Raw genomic sequence first — 25856 nt, 5'->3', positions numbered from 1 at the left:
TTCTCTTTGCTCAGTAAACAAAGCACACAATGGGTTTTACACGGAGATGTTCCATTGCCCAGGGACGGGCAGGAGACAAATGTTTTTCTCTTACTTGAGATTAAGAGAATGGGGATGACCTTTAACCGCAAGCAGCCTTTAGGCACTTGCTTAACAAAGCACATTCTGTACAGGCCAAAATCCATTAAACCTTAAGTCACCACAGCACATGTCTCTTGCAAGGACAAAGTTGGGGGTAGGGTCACAGATTAACAGCATCTCAAATACAGAACCAAAGGGAGTCTCTTAAATCTGCTTCTTTCTATATAGACACAGGAACAGGCTGACCTCTCTTTTCCCCACATACTGCCAGCCTCCTTGAGAGTGGTACCTCCTTCCTTCTCCATTCCTCACTTCCATTTATTCCCAAACCATTGTGTTGGGGCTTCCAGCAACTCATCCAAAAAAAAAAAAGAGAAAGAAAAAGAAAACAGAACACAACCAAAAATACCCTGTTCTTGGGCCAATGACCTTCAAACTGCCAATTCCAATCCAGGCTTTGCCGCAGGTATTTACCTTTTGTATGTTCACTCAACTATCATGACTTAGATGCCTCTTACATGTCAGAATGCAGGCCAGGAGGACACCAGAATACCTCTAATAAAACCCAAGTGTCCTTTGCAAGAATAGCCCATTAGGTTTTGTCTGCCAATTGCTTTTCACTGTGGATGACTTTATGTGCCCTTTTCTGGAGGTTGACTGGGTCTGGGCAGGCAGAGGAAACTAGAGTCCACTGGCAGTCTGGTGATCAGGGAGTATGGGTTGGAGGACATAACAGCTTAGGGCCCCGGTGGCACACATTTCCTGGTGTTGACATGACTTAGCGGCGGCCTCCTAGGGTGGCAGGGTTGGCAGCTGCTGTCTGGGGCTGCAGGCCCTGGTGCTAAACCAAGGCCATTCTCCCAGCAAGGAGCACAGTGGTAAGTCACTGGCGGCTGGGCAGGCTGCACAGCTGGGGAGCATGACCCAAGTGAGCTCAACACTGGCCAGTGTCCTGTCCTTCTTTCACGGCTACCCTGTCTCTGTCACAGCCACCATCGTACTGAACTGCAATTGTCAATTCCCTGGCTGATTTCCTGTGACACTGAGAGCTGCTAGGGAAGAGCCTCGGTCCAGACCAGCTGTCCAGCTTGAACGGTCCAGTGTAAAATACAATTTATATGGCCCCTTGTTCAAAAATTAAGAATTTCAAGCAGGTGACAGGAGAGCATTAAACTACGTATGAAGCCCTTCTAAGTGAGTGGCCCATGTCAAGGGTCGCCACCCCCTAGGCCACGAACCGGTAATGGGGTACTGGTCCGTGAACCTCACTGTGAACTGTGCATGTGAGGGATCTTGTTTGCACACTCCTTATGAGAATCTAACTAATGCCTGATGATCTGAGGTGGGACAGTTTCATCCTGAAACCATCCCCCCGCACTCCCATCCCCGGGCCATGGAAAAACTGTCTTCCATGAAACACGTTCCTGGTTCCAAAAAGGTTGGGGACCTCTGGCCTATGTGACTTCATAGGTCACATGCCCAGGAAGCCGGCCTTGCCTAGGTCATATTCATCACCTAGAGAGTGCTCAATAAATCCTCACTGAATAAATGAGTTTGGGTTTCTCCTGCAACACTGAATCGGGAAAGCAGTGTAGCCATGGGGAAAGAGGAAGTGGAGATCCTCATCCTTCCCACGGTCCAGGCTAGCTCCATAGCCTGGGGCCAGTCAGTGAATATCAACTGTGCCTCAGTTTCCTACTTCCATACATGGGAAGAACCATCTTTTCCCCGTCGCTTTTCTGCCGTGCACCAAGAGGCACAAATGTACAAGCTCAACCTGCAGCAATTAATGTGATGGCTCTGTGATTCTGAAGGACACCGTGAGGTGTGGTGTTCTGTTAAAGAAAATGCCAGCAAATCAGAGACATCCCCATAGAAGCCAGAAGATGTGGTTAATGTTTGTACCATGAAATGTCTATGTGTTCTGAGGTGGGCTAAAGGACAGTTGCTTTTCTTCCCTATTAAATAGGTGGTTAGACTCAGACATAAGGGTACAGGAAGCAGAATGGTGTCAGAGACGAAGACGACTGCTTGGAGTTTGGTGAGAAACCATCCCCAAAGCAGCAATTTTTTAGATGAGTCTCAGCCTTTCTGAGCCTCCATTACTCCAACTGTGAAGTGATACAATTAACAAGAACAAAAATTTGATAAGAGCAAATACATTTGACATTTTTAATGCACCTGCTGCTATTCTAAGCCCTTTAAAGATACACATTTATTTCGATTCATAGAACATACCATGATGCAGGAGCTGTTACTATCCACATTGTACTGAGAAATGTGGAGAAAGTTCCAGTAACTTGCCAAGGATGTATAGCTGGCAAGTTGGAGCACCGAGATTTGAACCCAGGGCTTTGGCCTCCAGAGTCTGTGCACTAACCACTATAATACCTCTGAGACCGTGAGGGGCAAATGAGTGACAACACATTGCTTTAGAAGTGAAAGGCGATCTAAACGTGCAAGTATTAACAGTATTAAAAACGCCAATAACAATGGTTGGTACCTCCGATGCCTCTGACTTTATTTCTCTGGTCACAGTTTTCTCCTCTGTAAAATGGGTGGGCAGGCTTTGCGTTGGATACTCTCTGAGGTCCCTTCCACTTCTCGGATTCTGATAATGAAAGGTCCTTCTTTCCTCACATAGGGCTGAGAGAAGGGCAAGCCACCGGCTTGCAGAACTTGGAGGCTGAGACAGGGAAGCCTACCCAGGACAGAGCTGGCAAAGCCCAGGCACACAGTGAGGACACACCAGAGGGCAGGCCTCAGAGCCCCTGACAGCCTTCTGAAACTCTGGTAGGGTGGAGGGAGGTTGTGGGCTAGCGGCTGGCTGGGCTGCAAGGAGAAGAAAGGACTCCACAGAGCAATTTATAACAGCTGCTCAGTCAGTGCTAATTTGTTTCTCTCCACCTTGGAATAGGGCTTAGTGTGTGTGCCAGGGGGATGCTACATAAACCAGCACTAGAAAGATGGGCTTACCAGAAAGAACTGGGGCCCTCTGCAGGGGCAGTGTCTGGGGAAGGGTTCTCCAAAAAAGGTGACACTTCAGAGGGGCCTGGATGGATGAGTAGGATTTCAACAGGCAGAGATGAAAGGGGAGGGTGCCCCAGGCAAAAAGCAAGAACTCCCAGCAGCCATGAAGAACAGCTGGTGTTTGGCAACAGCCAGTGTGTCCAGAGCAAAAGTGTTGTGTGTGTGTGAGGGAGAGAGGGTGAGGCTGGAAAATCAGGTTGTGGCCAGAGTGGGCAGGGTGGGCCTTGCCTTGTGCCCTAGGCTGAGGGGTTATCCCGCAGCCTGAACACCTTGGGAGGCCTTTGAAGATTTACTTAGTGCCTTATTAACAAATATGCATTGGGCTTTGGGGTTTTGGTGTTTTGTTTTGTTTTTTAACGATTCATGCCCACAGTAGAATATACAGAAGGGTCAGAAAAGTATAAAGAATAAGATCCCCTATAGTTTCTGTTCCCGGAGAGAACAGCTGGAGTGACGCCAGGCCGTTGCCGGGTTTTCGGGGTGCACTCCCAGACACCACCTCTCCAGTGAGTCAGCAAGGGCCGGACTGACGCCCCTCCTTGGGAACCTGAATCGGGGCAAGGGGCCTAGGGGGCCTAGGGAGCAGAGGGGCCCGGGAAGCCCGACCAGTCAGGCAGGCTAAATCGGCAGGGGCCCCGCCCTCGCCACCCAGGCTCCCTGGCAGTCTCAGGTCGCGCCTGCCGGCCGGGACCCCGCCGCTCGCGCGCGCACGTCCAGGAGGGCGCCCAGGGGGCGCCGCTTCCTCTTCAGGTCCGCTGGGGGCTGGTCCAGCCGCGCGGATCGGAGCGGAAAGAGTCGGGCGGAGCACGCGGCGGGGCGGGCGGCTGCTTGACAGCTGTGAGCCGAGCGGGCGCGCGGGCAGGTCCACGGGAAGCGTACACGCTCAAGGTAATGTGCAGGAAGGTTGAGGGTCGAGGGTGGGCACCCGGGGCGCGGCGCTTCCTGCGTGCTTCTCCGGCTGCGAAGTGTGAGCGCCTGCGTGCAGCACATGGAGTTCGCAGAGGGCCTGGCTGGAGGCTGTGTGCCCTTGGGTGGGAACAGCTGGCTCCCCTGCCATCCCCAGGCCTGGCCTGGCCCTTGCTCCCCTCCCTGTCACTCGGTAACGGGACTGGAGGGGAGCTGAGAAGCCCAGGGTTTTGGTCAGGAAGGGACCTTAGGAACCCTCCAGCCTCATCCCGCCTCTTCATTTCACAGATGAGGAAACCCTGAGAAGGGTAAAGTGACTTGACCAAGGTCTCAGGCCTAAGAACCAAAACTCCTACGCAGGTCAATGCTACTAGGAGCCCTGGCCACGCAGGTAGCACCCACAGCTGTTGCCATGTGTGGAAACAAAGAACCGAGACAGACAGAAAGACACAGAGAGAGAGAACCTCCCAGAGCAAAGGAAGGAGGTCAGGAAGTGGGCGGCTGCTGAGGCTTGGCTTCCGCCCTGGCCCCAGCGTGTGCTGGTCTGGCTGTGTGGCCCAGTGGCCCTGTGCTGACTCTGCCCGTGTGTGTGTGTGTGTGTGTGTGTGTGTGTGTGTGTGTGTGTGTGTGTGTACTCGCGCCCGTGCGTGCTCGTGATGTGTGTGTGTGTGTCTGTGCACCCATGCCTGCACTGGATGCAGCGAATGTGCCCTGCCACGTGGGAAAGCCTCTGAGTTCATTTATCTGCTTACAGGGTGTGCTTGGGAACTTGCCCTGCTTGGCTCTGTGGAGGACACCAGGAGTCTCAGAGGAATTCCTTCCGTGTGACTCTAGAGGACAGAAAGGGTCAATCCGTGGGAGTCCCCAGGGTGGTCAGAGGTCAGGAGGAAAAACCTAACTCGTGAGGTGGTGAGTTCCTTGTCTCTGGAATAAAACAGCATGTACCGAAGAGTCTTTTTATCAAGGATGTGGGCATAGAGATATGAAATCAGGGCAGCGTGCTCCACGTGGAATCAGCATTTTTGTTGGAGGGTCCAGGGTTCCTTCCTCTTTTCAGGTGAAATTAACATGCACAACCTTCTGGGATAGTATTTGTCCATAAGAGCAACTTTATGCATAGTTTTTGAGTGATAAGTGAGAGGCTTCATGTATGGCTTCTGAGGTCCTGTCACCTCTCGGTTCTATACTATAAAGCATATAGAGGGAGTCTGGAGGAAGGAGGTTACTTCTGGAAGGAGTGACTCGCAGAGGGCGTCCTGGAGGTGGCACTGAGGCCGGGCCTTGAACAGGAGTCTGGGTCTGGGCATCTTGGGGAAGGACGGCTGAGCAAAGCCGTGAAGGTGGGATGTACCTGAGGAGTGAGGAAGAGTGTGGTGGACAGTCCGGTAAGGAGTGCTGCCTGGGAGAGATGGCAGAGGCTTGGAGTGTGCGCCTCGTTATTAAGCCTAGGGATGTTTTGATGGTTTCTAAGAAGAGAAGTGATGGTTCTGGAGCTGGGTTCAGAAGAACATGTCATCTGCAGCTGGGTATGGGATGTACTGCAGTGGAGGAAGCTTTGGGAAGAGAACCTGGGAAGAAGCCCGTTGCAGTGACCATGAGGGGTTGAACGGGGCTGGTGGGAATGGACAGGAAGGGGCTAAAAGTCTTGGGGGTGGGGGAAAAGTCATCTGCTATGTGCCAGGGCCTGTGGTAGGAGATTTTCCTGTTTAATCTCATTTAATCCTCCTGACAACCTCGTGAGGAGATTGCTATGATCGTTCCATATTGTAGAGGAGGAAACAGAGAGAGGTTAAGTGGTTTATCCAAGGTCGTACAGCAAATAAGTGGTGGGATGGGGATCTTAACCCAGAGAACAATGGAGTAGATTCAATCTGGTAACTGAATAAATGTCAGGGACTAGAGCAGAAGAGACCAAGGTGATGGCGATTTGGGTTCCGGAGTTGGAGTGGTTGGTAATGCCACTGATGGAGGTGGAACCCCAGGTGTGGGGAGTGACTGGAGATGTGTCAGCCTGTGGTGAGCCTGCAGAAGGCAGGCCCCAGCACCGCGCAGTGGCCACAGTAGCCATCCCTTCTGCCCTGGGGCTCCTTGTCGCAATAATTTGCTGAACCTGTTGTGGGGAAGGAGGGTTGACCCTGCAAGCTGCCTGGGTACTGGCAATGCAGCTGAGAGAAGTTAGGCTGGAGGAGAGCTAGTGAGGGATTCCTCAGGGACTGGCTACTCACCCACTGAGTTCACATCACTCTTGCTTTTCTTCCACACAAAATAATGTCTATTCTGTTGCAATGCACAGAGGACTCAGGCACTTGCCGTGATACTTTAGGTGAGAATTAGTTCAGATTTTATATTTTCCAAGGCCCTGGTTCCCTCCTACGTTCCCCTAGAGAAGAGCTGAAAGATGCAGTTGCCAATATTGCAGAATTCAGGATCGTAAGAGCAGGTCCAGGGCCTTTTACAATGTCATCGAATCACGGTGTTCTAGAGACAAGTCTGCCCTCTTTTACGGACGGAGAAACTGAGTCTTTGCGAAATCATGGTCCATTGTCAGCTGTTAGTGAGTCGCAGAAATGGGCCCAGGCCCTTGGGCTCCAGAGGTTTTGCTTTCTCCACTGACACACAGGGAGGCTGCTGTCTTGCAGAGGAGCCTCCAGAGTTTCCTATAAAACAGCCCTGGGGGCCGGGCGTGGTGGCTCACACCTGTAATCCAGCACTTTGGAGGCTGAGGCTGGGTGGATCACCAGAGGTCAGAAGTTCAAGACCAGCCTGGCCAACATGGCGAAACTTCATTTCTACTAAAAATACAAAAATCAGCTGGGCATGGTGGCAGGCACCTGTAAGCCCAGCTATTCAGGAGGCCAAGGCAGGAGAATTGGTTGAACCCGGGAGGCGGAAGTTGCAGTGAGCTGAGATCGTGCCATTGCACTCCAGCCTGAGTGACAAGAGCAAGACTCCATCTCAAAATAATAATAATTAAAAAAAATTGTTTTTAAAAAGCCCAGAGGACAGTTTTATAGACAGGTCGATGGACCATTTCAAACTGGTACACTTTTCGTTCCTACCAACACAACACACACACACACACACACACACACACACACACACACACAGGGAAACAGCAACAACAACAAAAACCAGCACATTGTTCCACTCATCCATCTGTTGGTCATTTCTTTGCCTTTTCAAATTGCTTCCTTTCCTCTGAGAGAAATTTGATAAGGCACAGTTTAGTTAGAGCTGTAAAGGGTTCCATCCAAGTACAGGGTCAGGGGGAGGTCCCAATAAAGCCAGACGGTACCTGTGTGCACCACCAGAATCCTAAGGCATGGACAGGGAAGCAGGAAAGGAGAGGATGGCTGTAAGGATCGAGGAAGGAGGAGAGACAAAGTGCAGAGAAAAAGGAAAAGAGGAAAAGCTGAGTTTGTGCAGCAGACACATCAGTGGCATGGGCAGAGCCTACTTGGGGACCTATATTTTGGGAACCTGGCTCCCCAGTACTCAGAGGCAGCATGAAGCAGGGAGATAACCAGGTGGACATGAAGTAGCCAAAGGGAGTCACTCTTATAATACATCATCCAACCTTGGGCACTGCCGGGAGTGAAGGGGGGAATATTCTTAGCAATGCTGGGACCACAAGCATAGCCAGGATGTCCCAGGCAAACTGGTCACCTTCGCAACAGCAATGCACAGAAAGTGCCAGGCACAGCCCAAGGGCTGTCCGTGTATTCCCTTGTGGAAGCCTCACTGCAACCCAATTGGCTAGGCACTGACATCGTGCCCATTTTATAGAAAAGTTAACTGAGGAAGAGAGAGGCACAGTATCATGTCTGCGGTCACACAGCCAGTACCCGGTTGAGGCAGGATTTGAACTCAGGCAGCTTGGCTATTTCAGAGCCTGCACCATAAGCGTCATGCTCCAGTGGCTCTCTACTCACCAACAGCATCCACACAAAGACACCCCCTTCCCCTCACTGGACTCAGCAGAGGGACCTTTGGGGTCTGTTTCACCTCACAGCTGCTCTAACTGGTCAAGTTAGCATGATGTCATCCGGATGACATAAACAAGTTTGCAGTCAGGCTGAGGTGAGGGGGAGGACAACCTTCAGTCGGGTTTGTCCTCTACAGGCTCCACCCCTTGGACACAGTGCTGAGTCTTGGGCTCAGGTCTTGGAGTTCTCAGTCATCCTTGCCTTGTAACTGCTCTGCCCTTTCACTGAAGGCTAAGTTAGATACAGGAAGGACCTCTTGAAGTTCAGTGTTAGGGACGGGTTCCTCTAGGACCTCGTCTGCCTGGGGCAACTAGAGGGTGCCACCCTGTGATGACAAAGTTATCTCCAGGGCCTCTTCCAGCTTGAGGGCTATAGAATTTTCTTTTGTGACAGATTCTTCAGGAGACAGTGCATGCCCCTTGTCGGTGTGTTTTGGCTCCCAGCCCTGGCTTTCTCAGAATGCCAGCAGGACACTTTCTTCCCTTGTCTGTTGACACATCCTGGGTGGGGCTGGCCAAGGGAGGCATTTATAGGGCAGCAGGCTCAATGGTGGGTGGAGTCTGACTCTGGGTGATGCTCCACGTGTTTCTAGAAGATGCAGGGAGGTAGGAGCAGGCAAACTTCCCCTGTGGTTCAGATTCCCAGGGCCTCTGTCCCCACCCCATCTGTGCTGAAGCTCCCTCATTCACACAATAGAGCTGCTCTGCCTGGGGTTGGACACATGTGAGGCTGGGCCTGAGAACTTGTGGGAAAGTGGAAACGGCGTTTTACCCAAGCAAATTCCAGCAATGAGGTTGGATAGGCTTAACACCCAGCCCTGTGCTTGTGGTGTACCCCTGAGCCTGTGGAACTCTGTGCCCTTCTGGGCTTAGCTAGAGGAAAGGTGAGAAGGGCGAGACATAGCACACATGCGACAGGTGCCTCAGGACAAGCTGGAACCAGTGGGTGTGGCTGCCCCTCCTCCCGGAACCTTCACTTGTATTTCTGGCCAGACAGCTTCCTTTACTCCCTTTTTAACTCACAGCAGCACCAGGGGACGTGGGAGGTTGGCTACAATGACCCAATTACCAGTGCAGACAAGAGGAAAATCTCCTATTACCTGGGAGATTGTTTTATTTTCACTTTATTTACTTTGGAGATTGCTCAGCATTGAGCTCCGGGATTTGCAGTCTGTTAGAGTTCTCTTGGTAAATGGATGGAGCTTTGCCACATTGTCCACTGCACATAACCACGTACCTTCATCTGCTGGGATAGAGGGTTGGATTGGTGCGGATGCGGGAGGGAGGCCAACTTCCTGCAGCCCCACTTTGACCAAACATGGAACTCCAGGAACCTTCTTTCCACTGCACCTCAAGGTTGATGCACAGAAATACACCAGGCATGGCTGAGAGTTTGGCATAAATGAACTCATCTTTATAACAGATTTAGGAAATAGGCACTGTTATCATTCTCCCCATTTTATAGATGAGGAAGCCAAGGTTGCGAGAGGCTGAGTAACTTTTCCAAGGTCACACAGCTGATAAGAGGCTGTGCTGGGATTTGAATCCAGGCGGTCTGGCTCTAGGGCCAAGTCCTCAACCATTCCACAGCCTGCCGTCTCTGAGTGCTTAGTGCAGAGCCTGGGTTCTGACTCTAACCAGTCGTGTGTCTTTGGGATTAGCTCTCTAAACCTGAGTTTCTTTTCTCTTCATTGAAGTGGGAATACAGGAGTTACCTGTTGATCCATGTCAGGTGAATTAAGGGATGTGAGGAAGCACGTGGTCCATGCACACGTGACCCCATGGGTCATGTTGGCATTACCTCTTTTGAGAGCTTGTGGTTGAGTTCCATGTTAAGGGTGTACTCCTCCCCTTGTTGGTCCTTCTCAACCAACTTGTTGAGATGTACTCCTCTGCTTGTTGGTCCTTCACAACTTGTGCTTGTCTCGGACTGAAATTCCCTAGGAGGCAGAGGCAGAGTCTCTTACCTAATTAGCTTCTATGTGTGCTAAGTTCCTGATGTGCCAGCAAAGGGTCCTGCAGGGTGTCTGGTCTAAGAAGAGAGGGGTGGTCCCTGCAGCAGGCATGCACAGTCCCTTTGGGGGGGATGTCTGTTTTCAAAATAACACAGACTGGGTGGCTTGGACCACCGAAATTTTTCTCACAGTTCTGGAGGCTGGACGTCTAAGATCTTGGTGTCAGTTTGGTGGGTGGAGGTTCTCTCCTTGGCTTGCAGAAAGCCACTTTCTTTTTGTGTCCTCACATGGCAAGGAGAGGGAGAGAATGGGAGAGGAAGAAGGGAGAGGGAGGGCGGAGGGAGAAGGGCAGGGGAGAGGGAGGAGAGAGAGATGGGTGCAGGGCCGGGGTGGGGGAGAGAGAGAGAGCATGAGAGAGAGAGAGAGAGCTTTCTGGAGTCTCTTCTTACAAGGGCACTAATCCCATCATGAGAACCCCACCCTCATGACCTCATCTAAACCTAATCACCTCCTAAAGGCCTTACCTCCAAATACCATCACCTTGGAGGCTAGGGCTTCAACATATGAATTGTTGGGGAGACATAATTTAGCTCATAACAGGGGATGATATAAAAAATAACCAATGATGTTAGTGTTTATAGGCAAGTAAGTAAGATATATTTCTCATGGCTTTAGAGAGGAGGTAAGATTTGAGCTGCACCTAGAAGTACAGCCCAGGCTGGGGAGCATTTACAGCACAGGGCCCTGAGGCACAGGAACACACGCCCTCGGAAGGGCCACGCCCTTCTGAAGACGAATGGGGACAGGGAGGTTGGGGGAAGGAGATGAGAGACACTGGTCAGAGAGACACCTCCTGCCTTCAGCCAGCTTTTGTTTTTCTGTGGGGAAGGAGATGGTTTGTCAAAGACACAATTTCTTTTTTCTTTTCTTTCTCTTCTTTTCCCTTTCCCTTTCCTTTCCTTTTTTTTTTTGTTCTTGTTGCCTAGGCTGGAGTGCAAAGGCGTGATCTTGGTTCACTGCTACCTACCTACACCTCCCAGGTGCAAGCGATTCTCCTGCCTCAGCCTTCCAAGTAGCTGGGATTACAGGCATGCACCACCATGCCCAGCTAATTTTTGTATTTTTAGTAGAGACGGGGTTTCTCCATGTTGGTCAGGCTGGTCTCAAACTCCCAACCTTAAATGATCTGCCCGCCTCAACCTCTCAAAGTGCTGGGATTACAGGCGTGAGCCACCACACCTGGCCCAAAGCTACTATTTCTTAACCTGAGCAGGGCTGACATTTTAGAGGCTTTCTTCCCAAGGCAAGTTTTCTGAGCCAGACAGCAGCAGCACCACCATCCCCAGGGGAGGATGCGGTGGGAGTGAGGGTAGGAGAAGTTCTTGGAAGTTCATTTCTGAGGGTAGTGTCATCTGAATCATGGTCAGAAATTGCCACTGGGGAGATACCATCAGGAATAACAGATTGTTCAGCAGAAGAACCTCTAGATCTTTCAGTGGTGTCATGGCCTGCAGTGGCTTTTAGGTTTTTGGGTCTTCTGGGAGTTTGGATTGAATAGACACCCCAAATACTGATCATCCACAGGACAGAGATCTTGACTCACAGGGCCTTTGGTGTGGCATCTGGGTGCATGGGCACTGCCTTCCCTACAGAATCCCACAGAGGGAAGGCCATCCGACTCTTCTTTATGTTATTTTTACTGTACTGTCTGCAGTGGGCAGAGAGTTGAGATTTAGGGTTTTTTCTTTGTTGGCTTTTGGAGCTTCACTTTTTTATTGTGATAAAATATACATAACATACAACGTACCATTTTAACCATTTTAAGTGTGCTGTGCAATGGCAGTAAGTATATTCACATTGCGAATTGTTTCATCTTCTCACACTGACAGGGTTTGAGGCGGTTTGGTTTTAACTGTGGCAGCAGGAAGTCAGACAGTGATACTGTCTCAGCTCCCTCTCTGCACGGTGGCCTCACCCTCAGATGTCCTGTCGACTTTTGGAATCTTTCTGCTGCCGTTTCTCTCTTATTCCTTTCTGTTTGTTTGGTGTTTTTAAAAAATGATCTGCTTCAATCAAAAGCGCTTCCGTGAGACCGCCCTCCTGCGGGCTGAGTACTTTGTACAGAACCTTGTCTATTTCTCCCCAGGGTCCTATAAGGTAGTAGAATCACCCATCCTTTCCGGATGAGGAAACTGAGCGCCTCTAGTAACACACGCGAGGCAGTGTAATTTCAGAGCTGGGACTCGGTTCTGGACTCTCTGATTCTTCCTGCTTCATCTAGACCCTTGGGTTGCAGGGTCTGCTTGATCTAGACAGGGTCAAGCACAGCTTCCCTGCCTGAGCACATCAGTGTCTACTCGAGAAGGTTTCTAGAAGCTGCATGGATCTGGGTTTGTATTATGTGAACCATGTTCCATTAGGATTCTTAACTGGGGCCTTTAGCCAAAAAGGATTCACTTAAAAATAGCTTCATTACGTACCACAGATAAACTGCTAACGGAACTTACCAAACTGTTAAATTAAGCTTTTCAACGAATCACACACATACTATAAAAGTGTGAGTTTGGCTTTGACTGTGATTTCTCCCAAGGCGGAGAATTCGTGCACCTTCTCTGGCTGGCAGGGGTTTAGTCGCCATCTCAGCTCCTGTTCTTGGTCGTGATCTGTTTTGCTTTTCTGTCCCCCCTCGGTATCTCACCGCAGCTTGATTCTGCGTTTACTCAGGACACAGTTTGTTCCTAGGCCGTGGTTGTCCTGGCCACAAATACTACGGAGTGTATTTGCTGTTTCCCCAGCGAGCATTCTTGCTAGCATGTGACACATGTGCGACGTGTCCTCTGGCACATTTCCTATGGCTTGTCATTTCCCTCCCCATGGACTGCAAGCCCCTGCTGTGTGTCTCAGAACTCAGACTTCCGGGTTCAACTTTCTTTGGGGCACAGGGTTCTGATGTGGCTTGACTCTCGGAATGAAGTCAGCTGGGGAAGCAGCAAGGCATTCAGCAAACTTCTGCGTGGGCTGCATGCTTCATAAGAAGATAATTTGTCAAATGCCTGCCATGTGCCAGACATTTTCTGATATAGGTCTTACCATGTCCTTTTTACAGTTGAGGAAACTGAGGCTCAGAGAGGCTCAACAGCTTGTGTGGGTTCACACCAGACACCTAGTCCTGGTGTAGACACCTGCACATGGACACCTTCCCCGGGCTGTTGATCCCCCTGTGCCTGACTGGCTTCCTACAAAGGGCTGACCCCTTGGGTTACAGGGTCTGCTTGATAACAGAGCTCTCTCCACACGCCTGTAAAATGGGAGCCAGAAGCTGCCGATGCCATGTCAGGTGAGCCACCCCGGGCACAGGCCATCCAGAAATACAGGGATGGAAAAGGCCTGTTTAAAAGTCTGTTGTAGTACTTCTTTTTAATGAATGCATGTTTAGTCCATTGAGCTGCAGCTTGAACCAAACCAGAGCCACAAAAAGGAACTTTCAGGTAAAATGAGTGTCAATGAAAAAAGAAAAATTACTCGGCTTCCATTACGTAGGCACGCTTCGCAAACTAAACGTATTTTTTAAAAATGTACAAGCCCTGTTTACAGAAGTTTGAAATAGAATAAAAAGTTCTAATTTGTACTCAATAGCAGTTAGATTATAACACACACCACATCTGAATTTTCTGACACTTTAGGAGTTACATTGTTGTGATTTAATGCCAATAAAACAAAAGACAAAATGGATCAATATGTACTTATTGAACACCTGCTGTATGAAGTGCTTTGTGCAAGAAAAAGGGACACAATATTTCTTTTGACCAGACACAAGTGCAGAGAGAGCTGACCTCCCCAGATAGCATGTGTAACTTTTGCCAAGGAGATGGGACAGAATGAATGTGCTCTAGAAAGAAACTGGGCCTTGGAGAGGGCTTAGCCAAGTAGGTGGGAACTGAGCCTTGTCTTCAAGGATGGCAGAATTCAGCAGGTAAGTGGTGGCAGGAAGTCCTGGGAGGACTGTTCCATGAGTGTCCTTCTGTCCATCTTAATAGACATGTCTGAGGGCCATTCTTAGGGAAATTAAACCAGTGGCGTTCTGCCCAGGCTGTAGAATGTGCCTACCAATATTTGTGAGGGTCACACTCTCCTGCCGGCCTTCACTGACTAGTTTATAATCTAGAAGGAGGTGAGATTTCTCCCAGCAGGGAGCCAGGATTCAATTCTGGAGTTTCTGATCCTTCCTCCTTCGTCTAGACAGGGATGTTGTCATATAGAACCTAGCACAGCTGGCCCTGCCTCGGCATGTACGCTGGAAGGTTTCTAGAATCAGCACGGATTTGGGCATGTTTGAGGTGGACTGTTAGGTGTCCCATTAGGATGGAGAGGGTATTCAGCACCCTATAGAAGGTGCCAGAGAGCTATCGAGTGGAAGAAGATGGGACCACCCTCAGAGACTCATCCTCTCCTTCTACAGTTATCCACCAGGAAAAGCCAAGCAAAACGGAACAGGAGACGCCCAGATGGTAACTCTTTTACCAATAGGCCCACTGTTGAGTCCTTTCATGCCTGCTGCCTGATTTCTTTTCAGTCCTGGTTCTAGAGCCAAAGGCAGCTGTTCACAATTTGGCCATGTCCTAGGCCTGGGTAACGGTGGTTAGTCCAGCCCTCCCTGTCCCAGCCTCACATGTGCGTTCAACCCCAGCAGCCACACAGCCTCTGTCTGCAACCTGTGAAATGGCTGGGCCGTCTCAGAGGCGCTTTAGAGAGAAATGTTAACTAGCAGAGTGACAGTCACGGGTGATTGTCTTGCCCTCGCTGAGAGGATACAGGATACATGTGCCCGCTTCATTGCAGCAGGCAGTTCGCCTGTGAACTCCAGGCTGATGGGGCTCATTGGAGCTCCTGAGGGTGTGTTTTCTTTTTGTGAACTAAGATGTAAGTTGAGGACTAAACCATGTCTCCATTCGGAATGCAAATGCCCATGTGGTGTGACTCCTAATGCTGTTCTTTTAGGACCTGGTCCACAGAAGCTGGAAGCGGGCAGACAGGAAAGTCAGAAAGCTCAGATGGAGAAGCTGTGCCAGGCGGCAGCATCGGGTGTGAGGGAGGAAGAGCGTGGTTTATGTTCGGCTTCACCACTTGCTCTCTGTGGACCTCAGTTGCCTCATCCGTGAAAGAGCTGCCCTTCGTGTCCCTGAGGGAATTTGTAAGGATGGAATTACACAGTGAAAATAGGAAAGTCCTTCATGAACATAAAGCCTTTTGAATGGAGGTTGCTTGTTTTTGTGCAGCGAAGTAGTTTCCATTCATTTATCAGTTTGGCCTAAAATTAACCTTTGCTTCTTCTGTCATTATAATAGATCCGTTTAGCGTTGGCTCAGTCATCAGTGATTTTTATCAAAAGGGTAAACTGCACAGTCCAGTTAGGTGGCTGAAGCTCAGCCAGTGCCCCACGGTCCAGAGCTCTCCAGCCTGTCTCATCAAGATCCTCAGGAGGAAGTAGGAAGGGGTCCAGGCTGACTGGGGCCCTTGGAAGTCTGGGCTGTTTCCAACCAAAACAGCGTGGAGACGCCCCTGAAACAGAGGGGGAACCAAAGCCTACAGAAAGTGGAAAATGGAAAAATGAGGCTTTGTTACTTTTTAAGAAAGTCATTCTGGGTGTGTCCTGCTCTCTGGAGCTTCTGCCCTCCCTTTGCAAATATTTGCCTAGGGATGTAGAGGGTGGAGGCAACCATGGAGAATAAAGGAAGAAGGAGGGTGGGTGTTCTTGAGTACATATGTGTGGTCAGACAGCTGTCAACCTCAACTTGATGTAAATTCAGGTCACCTCTCACTGAGAGCCTACCATGTGCAAAGCTCTGCATTGCAAGCTAGTACAATTATTATTTTCCTTAGCTTAAAGGTGAGGAAACTGAGGCTTATAAAGTAGCTAAGCAACTTGCTCGAGGTCACATGGCTAGCAAGTGTAGAACCAGAATTCAAATCCAGGCACTTGACTGCAGAGCCCACTCAATAACCATAATGGGTTAAATTATGTACACGGAGATGATCTGTCTGTCGATGAAGGTGTTTGCAATTCACACAGCAACCCACAGACTCTGCTTTCAAATCTGTACAGCAATGCAGTAAGGTATTAGTACTGAGTATTATACACTTGGCTAAGCATATTAAATAAAATTATGACTGTGGAGGCACTTAGTACATTGTAAAATGCTCTACAAATAGGGTATAATTATTGTCTCATAACTAAAATAAGGGGTTAAGTGGCTTGCCCAAGGACATGTAAGTTGCAAATGCCAAGTGAGGACGCCACCCCGGGACCTGGAACTTAGAACTTCAGCACCAGTACTTTTTGTTTTCTTGACACCATCAAGGGAAGATTCACTCTGACTTGATCTGTTTCCTCCGAAGTGTTGCCAAATAAAAATTGGGCAGAGACCCTAAAGAAGAATAAGCTAACTTTTCTTCGCTACTTTTTATTAACTTGGGCTTTCCTCTCCTTTTTCAGTCCCCAGTGAAACTGAGAGTAGGGTCATGGAAGAAGCTGGGGGGTTCTCCAGCATGGGGGTTAGGGTAGCAGAAGCTGCAGAGGGATCATTTGTGTGTCCCCATTTCCTAGTTGAAATGAGAGCCCTGGACAAGGATGTGAGGAAAGAGGATGGGCAGGATATGTTGTTTTGCACTATGGATGGACCAGCATGTATTTTATAACCTTGTAACACTGTGACCACAAAATTATTTTAAAATTGTGAGTTCATCTAGAATCTGTATCCCTGGGGCTTGTGTGTATGCAGGCAATGTGTGTGTATCTATCTATCTATCTATCTATCTATCTATCTATCTATCTATCTATAATATTTTTTTTTTTTTTTTGAGTCGGAGTCTTGCTCTGTTGCCAGGCTGGAGTGCAGTGGTGCGATCTCGGCTCACTGCAACCTCCAACTCCCTGGTTCAAGTGATTCTCCTGCCTCAGCCTCCTGAGTAGCTGGGATTACAGGTACGCACCACCACGCCTGGCTAATTTTTATATTTATAATAGAGACAGGGCTTCACCAGGCTGGTCTCAATCTCCTGACCTCATGATCCGCCCGCCTCAACCTCCCAAAGTGCTGGGATTACAGGCATGAGCCACCATGCCCAGCCAAAATTTCTTAAATAAAGAAATCATAAATATTTTGTTCAAAAGATCTTAGACTTGATACTGGAAAGATGAAAATAACTGCTAAACACAGTTCATATTTGTACAATTTGAAACAGTGCCAGAATTTTATCTTAGAACTGAAGCAAAGGGAGTCATTCTTTGTTACTAGCAATGTCTTATTTTTAAAATGTGCTCGTTAATTTTAAAAGGGATAAGAAATTAACATTTATTTTACATCTTCCAGATACAGAAGCTATACTGGAGCATTCGTGGGTATTTGCTCATTTATTCCTCAAAAAAATGCTTGTATAAGTGACACTGTTAGATGAATTTTTAAGATGAAGAAATCAAGATTCTGAGAGATTAAGTAATTTGATTCAAGTTTCTCAGATAGCAAGAGATGGCAGCAAGATACCAGTATAAGCATGCCTGACTACCAATCTGTAATTTTTTCAACAACCCACTGAGAAAATCCATTTTCAGTTTCTTTGTTTTTCATTTCTTCCTTAATCTCAGATCTTTCACGTAGATTCTGTCTTTTTCTGTTTGAAGTCCATCTTTTAAAATTTTTCATTTTTAGTGAGAAGCTCCATGTGGCCGACTCCCAGGTTTTTTTTTTTTTTTTTTGGTCATATAATATCTTTATTTCTCTTATTCTTAAAGGATATCTTTTTAAGTATAGAATTCTCAGAAGACAGTCACCCGCTATTACCATGTTGAAAGTATTTTACCACTGCCTTTTGTCTTGTTCGTCACTGATGAGAAATAACCTAACTGTTAATCCCTTGAAGGTAATTTCTCTTTTCTCTGTGCTGCTTTTAAGACACTCTCTTTGTCTTTGGTGGTCTAAAACCTCACTGACATGTGTCTGCTTATGGATTTATTTTTATTTATTCTTCTTGGGATTCTTGAATATGTGTCTTGGTGTTTGTCATCACTTTAGAAAATTCTTAGTCATTACCTGTTTAAATATTCTCTTCCTTCTCCTTCTCGCATCTGAAACAGATGTGAGTTAGACTCTTTTTCATGTCTCTTAAGTTCTCTTTCATATTTTTCAGTGTCTTTGTCCTTTTGGGTGGCATTTTGGTTAATTTATTATTGACCCAGCTTCCAGTTTACTGTCTCTTTCTCAAACTGTATCTAATCTGCTCTTAAGTCTATCCACAGTTTGTCATTTCAATGATTTTTTTTTTATTTTTAAACATTCTCTTTGGTTCATTCTTCAAGACTTCTTGGTTATTCCTCATGACTTTGTCTCTTGCACATATCTTCAAGCTTTGCTTTAATTTCTTTAAGTACATTACAGTCATTTTTATAGTCAGCGTCTGGATATTTATTATCTAAAGTAGCCCCTGGCCAGTGAATTCCTTCCTTTCTTGTCAGTCCATCAATGCTTTTGGAAATTAAAAAAAAATTACATAAAACTTTTTAGTAGTTTCTAGTGGCAAGGTCCATCTAGGTACTTAGCCTGCCGTAATGATGAAAATAGAAATCTAGCATGTTGTTGAAAAATTGACAAAATTAGGAGAGGGAAAACTGATCAGATGGAGATCGGCATTAGGAGCCTAGAATTGCCCACATGTGCTGAATGCACTTTGTGAATGCCCTGAAGAGTGCATAGGGTGTTGTGATGAGAAGCCACTCGCCATGGGACTTGGCTGGCCTGGCACCCCACCCCACAGGACGTGACACCAGAAGGAGTGTCACCAAACAAGATGAGGAAATTTCTAGGAGGCCTATTTAGAAGACATCATTTTATCAATGAGAGGCTCTTTATAGGAGAGGAAGGCTTGGTAGGACTTGTCCTCTAGTTCTGATCTGAGCCCTACAAAAGCCAGTAGGACCCGTTGCCTTGGAATTCAAAGGATATGTGTTCTTCCATCCCAGTGGCCCTGTGGGAGTATCCAAGAATAGATGTCGATGGGACCACAGAGTCCATGCTGGCCTCCACTGCTCCTTCCCCCCACTTACTACATCCCATTGGCCAGCCAGTCCTCTTGATTCCACCTCTAAATAGCTCTAGACTCTCTTCACGTGTGCCTACTTCTGCTGCCATCGTCCTGGTCCAAGATGTTGCCATCTCTTGCCTGGGCTGTAATGATTCCCCGAACCAGCCTCCATGTATCCACTCCATGTCCCTCCTCTTCCAATTTCACTCCCCACAAGCAGCCAAAGTTATCGTTTAAAAAATGCAAATCAGATCATGCCTCTCCCAACCTTTTAGATTTTTAACTTGTAATGATTTCCCATGGCTTGTTGGGATAAAGTCCCGAATCTCTAACCTGGCCCATCAAGGCCTACTCTTCAACCTCATCTCCTACCACTCTCTTCCACATTAGGATTGTTCTCACCACCCTGGTTTCCTTCCATTTCTTGAACACACAAAAAAGCTTGTTCTACCTGAGGGTATTTATGCCTGCTGTCCCCTCTCCTTAACACGCTTCCCACCCACCTTTCCTTGGGTTGCTCCTATTTACCCCGTGGACCCCACATAAATGTAATTTCCTTTCTCTCGTCTTCTGTGTTGGTCCTGTTGCTTTGGGCTCCCGATAGCAAGCCCTTTGTATGTCTTCACGTCTTCATCAGAACACTTACCCCAATTGTGATCCATAATCATTGTTGTAATTTCTGTCCACTTTCCCCCTCTCCACTACCTGGTGAGGGCTGAGTTCATCACCCTATCGCAGCGCAAAGCACAAAGCCTGGCACATGGTAGCTGTTGCTTATTGGAGAATGCATCTGTGAATGAATCTGGCTTCTACTTCCATCCTTCCACTGGGACTGCTATTACTGAGAGTTCACCCATGGCCTCCTCATTGATAAGTCCAGGGTTTCTTCTCTGGAATGTCTGACATGTCTACAACATTTGAACCTGCTGTCAGCCTCTAGTTCTTTAAAGGTTCTCCATCTTTTCTCATCCTTTGGTTTTGAGACAACATTATTTCCTTTGCTTTCTCTCTGAGCACTGCTTCTGAGCCTCCTTGGCTGATGTGCTCTGAGTGTCCCTTAAATGTCAGTGTCCTGCATGATTCCAGCCCTCAATTTTTTCTGATCCCTCTGCACAGTCTGTGAGCAGCCTTAATTATGTCTGTGGCTTCAATCCTTATATATTTCAGCTGGCGAATCCCACACCTATATGTCCAGCCCTGTCCCCGCTCCTGCACACCAGATCTTTCTCTCACTGCATCCTAAATGCCTCCACCCTGATGTCCCGTAGAAACCTCAAGCTTAACATTTCCGAGTGGAACTAATTCTCTTCCTTGCCAAACTTGTTCTTCCTGGAGAATTTCCTATCTGGCTAAATCATGTCACCCATCTACCTAACCTCTGAAGCTAGATGTCATGGAGTCATCCTAGATACCTCTGCCAGCTCAGTACCCATGTTCAACTGTCATCACACTCTGTCTCTTGAATCTATCCCTGTCCCTCCTCTCTCTGCACTGCCACCGCCTTAGTGCAGCCCCTGCTGTACTTGTTGGGGTCATGGCATCAACCTCTTACCTGGGCTCCCTCCTTCCGTCTTCTTCCCCATCTAGCACTCATGCCAGAGATCTTGTCACAGAGAACAAAGCCTAATCAAGCCACCTCCCTGCCTCACCCCACATCTTTCTCCCTCATGCCCATACAGTAAAGCCCATCCTCCTGAGGGTGACGTGCAAGCTTCTTCACAGCTGCCTTGTCTTTCCCTCTGGCGTTTGCTTCTCTTTGCAGCATTCATGGTCCTCTGAGCATGCCATCCCTTCTCAGTTCAGGCTTATAGTGTCAAGCAGGGTTCACAAACATCAGAATCACAAGGAAGGCCTGCTGTAAAAACATGGCATGCTGGGCCTCACCTGCAGAGGTTCTAACTCTGTGGGTCTGAGATGAGGCCCAGGATCTGAATTGGTAACAAGTTTCCAGGGTCTGCGGGGCCTTCTCTTCTGGTGGCCACTGTGAGAACCACCAGCGTATCCTAAAAAGCGTGTGAGCCTCGGAGCTCCACTGCCTGGGTCCAAATCCTGCCTCTGCTACCCACTTCCTATGTCACTTAACCTCTCCATGCCTCGGTTTACTTATCCATAAAAAGGGATTAATCCTTGAACTACCTTACAGGCTTTGGAGGAGGATTAAATGGGTTAGTACCCAGAAGACTTTCAAACACTGCCTGGGTCATTGTAAGTGTCAGGAACTGTTAGTTGCCACCATTGTTGGTTGTTATTTGTATTATTATTTACATACTTGGTTGTGAATGTCTGCCTCCCTCTCTTTATTGCTTGCAGTTTTCTCGTCTCCTCTCAAGAATTCATTTCTTTTCTGAGGAGCGTTTTGCTGACACCCTCCCAGCCCCAGGCCTTCTGCACCCTTCTTTGTGCCCACACAGGCCCGCGTGCACCATGTCCTAGCATTGGCCGCCCTGCACTCGCCTCTTTCCCAGGAGTTGGGCTCACTTGCTGTGTCTCCGCAAGGCTTCATTTTCTTCCAGCTTCATTCAGGTGTAACTGAAAGATAAAATTCTATAAATTTAAGGTGTCCAATATGATGATTTGATATATATGTGTGTGTTATGAAATGATACCCCAATCAAGTTGGTTAATATAGAATTCAAAGAGAAAATTTTTTTATAAAGTTAGTTAACACATTCATCACCCCACCTAGTTACCATTTTTGTGTATGTGGCAGTAGCATTTAAAATCTACCCTCTTAGCAAATTTCAAGTGTACAATACAGTATTAACTCAAGTCATCATGCTGTGCATTAGATCTCTAGAACTTACCCACTTATCCACATTATAACTGCAATTTTGTACCCTTGGACCAACATTTCCTCATTCTCCCCACCTACAGCCCCTTGCAACCACCATTCTACTCTGTTTCTCTGAGTTCAATTGTTCTGGATTCCACATATAAGTGAGATCATAAATTTGCCTTTCTCTGTCTGACTTACCTCACTTAGCGTAATGCCCTCGAGACTCAACGTTCACCCCTGTTGTCGCAGATGGTAGGATTTCCTTCTTTTTATGGATAAATTATATTCTATTATGTATATGCGCGCGCGCGTACACGCACACTGCACAGCTTCTTTATCCATCCATCTGTTGATGGACACCTAGGCTGTTTCCATGTCTTGGGGATTGTGAATACTGCCGCTGTGAACACGGAGTGCGGAATCACTTTGAGCTACTGATCGTGTTTCCTTCAGACACATACCTAGAAGTGGGATTGTTGGATCATATGGTAGTTCTGTTTCTAGTTTTTTGAGGAACTTCCATGTCGTTTTCCGTGTTTAGTCCCTGACTTCAGTTTTGAGTCCCAGTAGCCCAGCAAAGTGTCTGGTACATCAGTGGGGGTAAAAAAAGTTTCTTAATTAAATGATGGAGTTGGCATATGTTGCAGAATTTATTGAAAATACGGGCTGGGCACGGTGGCTCACGCCTATAATCCCAGCAGTTTGGGAGGCTGCAGCGGTTGGATCACAAGGTCAGGAGATCAAGACCTTCCTGGCTAACAGGGTGAAACCCCGTCTCTACTAAAAATATAAAGAAATTAACCAGGTGTGGTGGCGGGCACCTGTAGTCCCAGCTACTCAGGAGGCTGAGGCAGGAGAATGGCATGAACCTGGGAGGCGGAGCTTGCAGTGAGCTGAGATCATGCCACTGCACTCCAGCCTGGGCGACAGAGCGAGACTCCATCTCAAAAAAAAAAGAAAATATGGCAAAATGTGTGCAGTCTAGGAAAAGGACTGAATACCATGAAAAGGTGGAGAAAAAAGTGTATGTGTGTGTGTGGGTGTGTGTGTGTGTCCTGAAAGTTTGAGAATGTTATAGTTAGGATAGTGGGATTGGATTCAAGAATGTGGTCTTGTGGTCTCAGGAACATCTCAGTGCACATCACTTAGTATAATCTTAGCTATGAGTAGCAAAACCCCACAACTCGATGGATTTAAACAAGGATATGTATTACATGTGTAATAAGAAGAGATCACTTGGACTCGGGAAGGGGAACATCACACACTGAGGCCTATCATGGGGAGGGGGGAGGGGGGAGGGATTGCACTGGGGAGTTATACCTGATATCAATGATGAATTGATGGGTGCTGACGAGTTGATGGGTGCAGCACACCAACATGGCACAAGTATACATATGTAACAAACCTGCACGTTATGCACATGTACCCTAGAACTTAAAGTATAATAAAGAAAAAAATACAACAACAACAACAAAAAAAGAAGTCTAGAGGAAGGGTGATATTGGTGTTGTCTGATCCAGTGGTCCACGATGTCATCAGGGGCCCAGGTTCATTCTTTCTGTTCTGCCTCAGGCTTCCTCCTCATGGTCACGAAGTGGCTGCAGAGGTTCTAGTCAACACATTAGATGGCACAGCATCCAGCAGAGGAAAAGAGCTGGGAAAACACTTCCCCGAGCACCCCTAGCAGGCCTCCTCTCACATCTTAACGACTAGAGGCCGGGTAGAGTCCACCCCAATCTATGCACTGGCAAGAAGCTTGCTTTGTTTTGGCTGGATGAGGCCTCTGAGCTGGGGAGGTCACTGTCCTGAGTGGACAGAAAGGAGGAAAGGAAAAATGGATGCTGCTTCAGCAAACAACAGTGTCTGCCTCAAAGCCCAACCCAGATAATCTAAAATGAATTGCTTGAAGTCAAAGTGAGGAACCCTTTCCTCTCTCTGTTCTACCCATAGGTCATGCCCTGACCACAGCTGCCCTTCAGGAGGCTGGCACGGAGCCACCTGGGGTCATTGGGCTGTTTGTCAAGGGTGCGGCAGCAGCGGCTTGCCACTCTTCCTCCATGAGCCCAGCCAGAGCCTCCACTGGGCACTTAGCACAAGAAAAACCCTGCAGGAACCAGAGTCCAGAGCGTTGGGATTCAGCAGGTGTGCCAGGAGAATTCAACACAGGTGTGCTGCCTCCTCTCCTGCCAGGCGTGTGGCTGGACACGAGTCTTGCTGATGGTAAGAATCAGAGTTCCTGGATGCAGGGGGTACTGGGAGCAGCCGCCTGCGAGAAGGCTGGGCCAAACAAACAAATGTTCTGAACGAGGGTAAGAAAACAGCATTTCTGCCGAAGGTCTCTGATTTTCTGCAGCCTGCCCCTGGCTTGAAAACTGTCAGCTTACCAAAGTGGGCTCTCAAACCACCTGGATCTCTTGTTTTTTGCTTGTCAGATTCATTGAGAGCTGCAGAATAGGCCCACCAACCCATAGGGTCTGCTTCTCTGACTGGGACAAAAGCGCTCACAAGAAACTGATGAGAGCGGCTTCACCGGGGGTGGCAGACAATTCTGGCCAGGAGTGGGTGTCCACAGTGGGCAAGAAGTGTGGGCTCCATGTCAGGAGCGGTGGCGACAGCTTCTAGAAATTGTCTAGTAGCCTGACATCCTAAAGAATGTCCTGAAGAGCTGAAAAAGCAGTTCTTCCAGACATATGCAGGGAGCAGCGAAATGAGATGCAGTAGAAGGTTGAATCCAGCTGGGAGCACAGTGCCATTTAGTTAGGAGTGACTTCTGTGGCATCTGCTGGTCATGGATGAGGGTTGAGGGAAGATAATACTAATTTGGCCATTATTACATGTGTCTTTCTTGAATCTTCAATCAGATTGTCAACTCCTTGAGGGCGGTAATGGAATATTTTATTTCTCTTGCATTCTTCACAAGGTCGAGTACTCAGCCATTGTTTATTGGTTGAGTATTTGATGGATTCCGACACAATCAACTTGACCAGGCCAGCTCCCAGAATCTTCATTCATGGGAGCAGTGTTGTCACCAGTATCTATCAGTACCTGCTGAGAAGGAGCAGTGGTGGGTACTTTTGCCACCTGAGTTGGCCGAGGTTGCTGAGTGTGTGAGTTTCCTAGGGCTGCCTTAACAAAGTGCCACTAACTGGGTGATTAACAGAAATGTCAGGTCTCCCAGTTCTAGAGGCTAGAGGTCTGCAGCCAAGGTGTCAGCAGGGCCATGATCCGTCTGTGGTATATAGGAGGCCTCTCTCTGCCTCGCCCTGGCTTCTGACGATTTGCCGGCAGACTTTGATCTTCCTTGACTTGCAGCTGCATCACTCCAGTGTCTGCCTTTATCATCACATGGCATTCTCCCTGTGTGTGTGTTTCCAAATTTTCCCATTTCTATAAGGACACCAGCCATATTAGGAACCACCGTACTCCAGTATGACCTCATCTTAACTCTTTACATCTTCAGCAATCCCGTTTCCAAAGAAGGTCACATTCTGAGGTACTGGGGGTTAGGACTTCAATGTGGAGATCACAGTTCAAGCCGAAACACTCAGTGAGCTCATTCACAGTGACAAGACTAGGGACATACGAAGGGCCGGGATGAATATGCACGGTGTTCCATGGTGCTGCCTGAAAGTGACTGGCAGCAGTGTCAGCAGGGGAGCACGTCCTCTGCTCTCAGCATTCCCTAGGGAGGTGCGCTGAGCTGGGCCCAGCTGGACACATTGGATGCCGTGCTCCAGGGGAGGAACCGCACCCCCCTGTCGCTCTCCTTTGTATGGGACAAGTGGGACACAGCCTTGATGGGGGGAACACACCACTGGGGTTCCAGGCAGCCTTAACTGTCGAGGAATGCCCGGAAATTCTATCTGCCCAGCAGCTGGAGACCTTGGAGCTCCTCAGTTTCCCGGGAAGTTGAGTTTTGGAGCCATCTCTCCCAGAGAGGCTGGGAGTTGATCGCTTTCCCCCTAGAGGCGGTGGGGGCTGCTGGGCTCGACTAGCGCATTGCCAGGCAATCCAGAGAGAGTTCCAGACACCAGACACTGAGCAACCT

The 25856-nt window shown here is 48.2% G+C and overlaps 1 protein-coding gene across 1 annotated transcript in view; it reads left to right on the top strand.

Moving 5' to 3' along the window:
- Positions 1–3806: 3806 nt before the first annotated feature.
- The window catches only part of CRACR2A (calcium release activated channel regulator 2A), a 129070-nt gene continuing 107020 nt past the window's right edge, over positions 3807–25856 (top strand). Inside the window, exons 1-2 of the mRNA XM_011931065.1 lie at positions 3807–3999; positions 23759–24028. The gene's annotated coding sequence lies outside the window, so the exon portion shown is untranslated. The remainder of the gene's footprint in view (positions 4000–23758; positions 24029–25856) is intronic.

This window comes from Colobus angolensis, unplaced genomic scaffold (assembly GCF_000951035.1).
Source record: "Colobus angolensis palliatus isolate OR3802 unplaced genomic scaffold, Cang.pa_1.0 Scaffold89, whole genome shotgun sequence".
NCBI classification, from domain to species: Eukaryota; Metazoa; Chordata; class Mammalia; order Primates; family Cercopithecidae; genus Colobus; species Colobus angolensis.
This window is presented reverse-complemented; position numbering and strand designations above follow the sequence as displayed.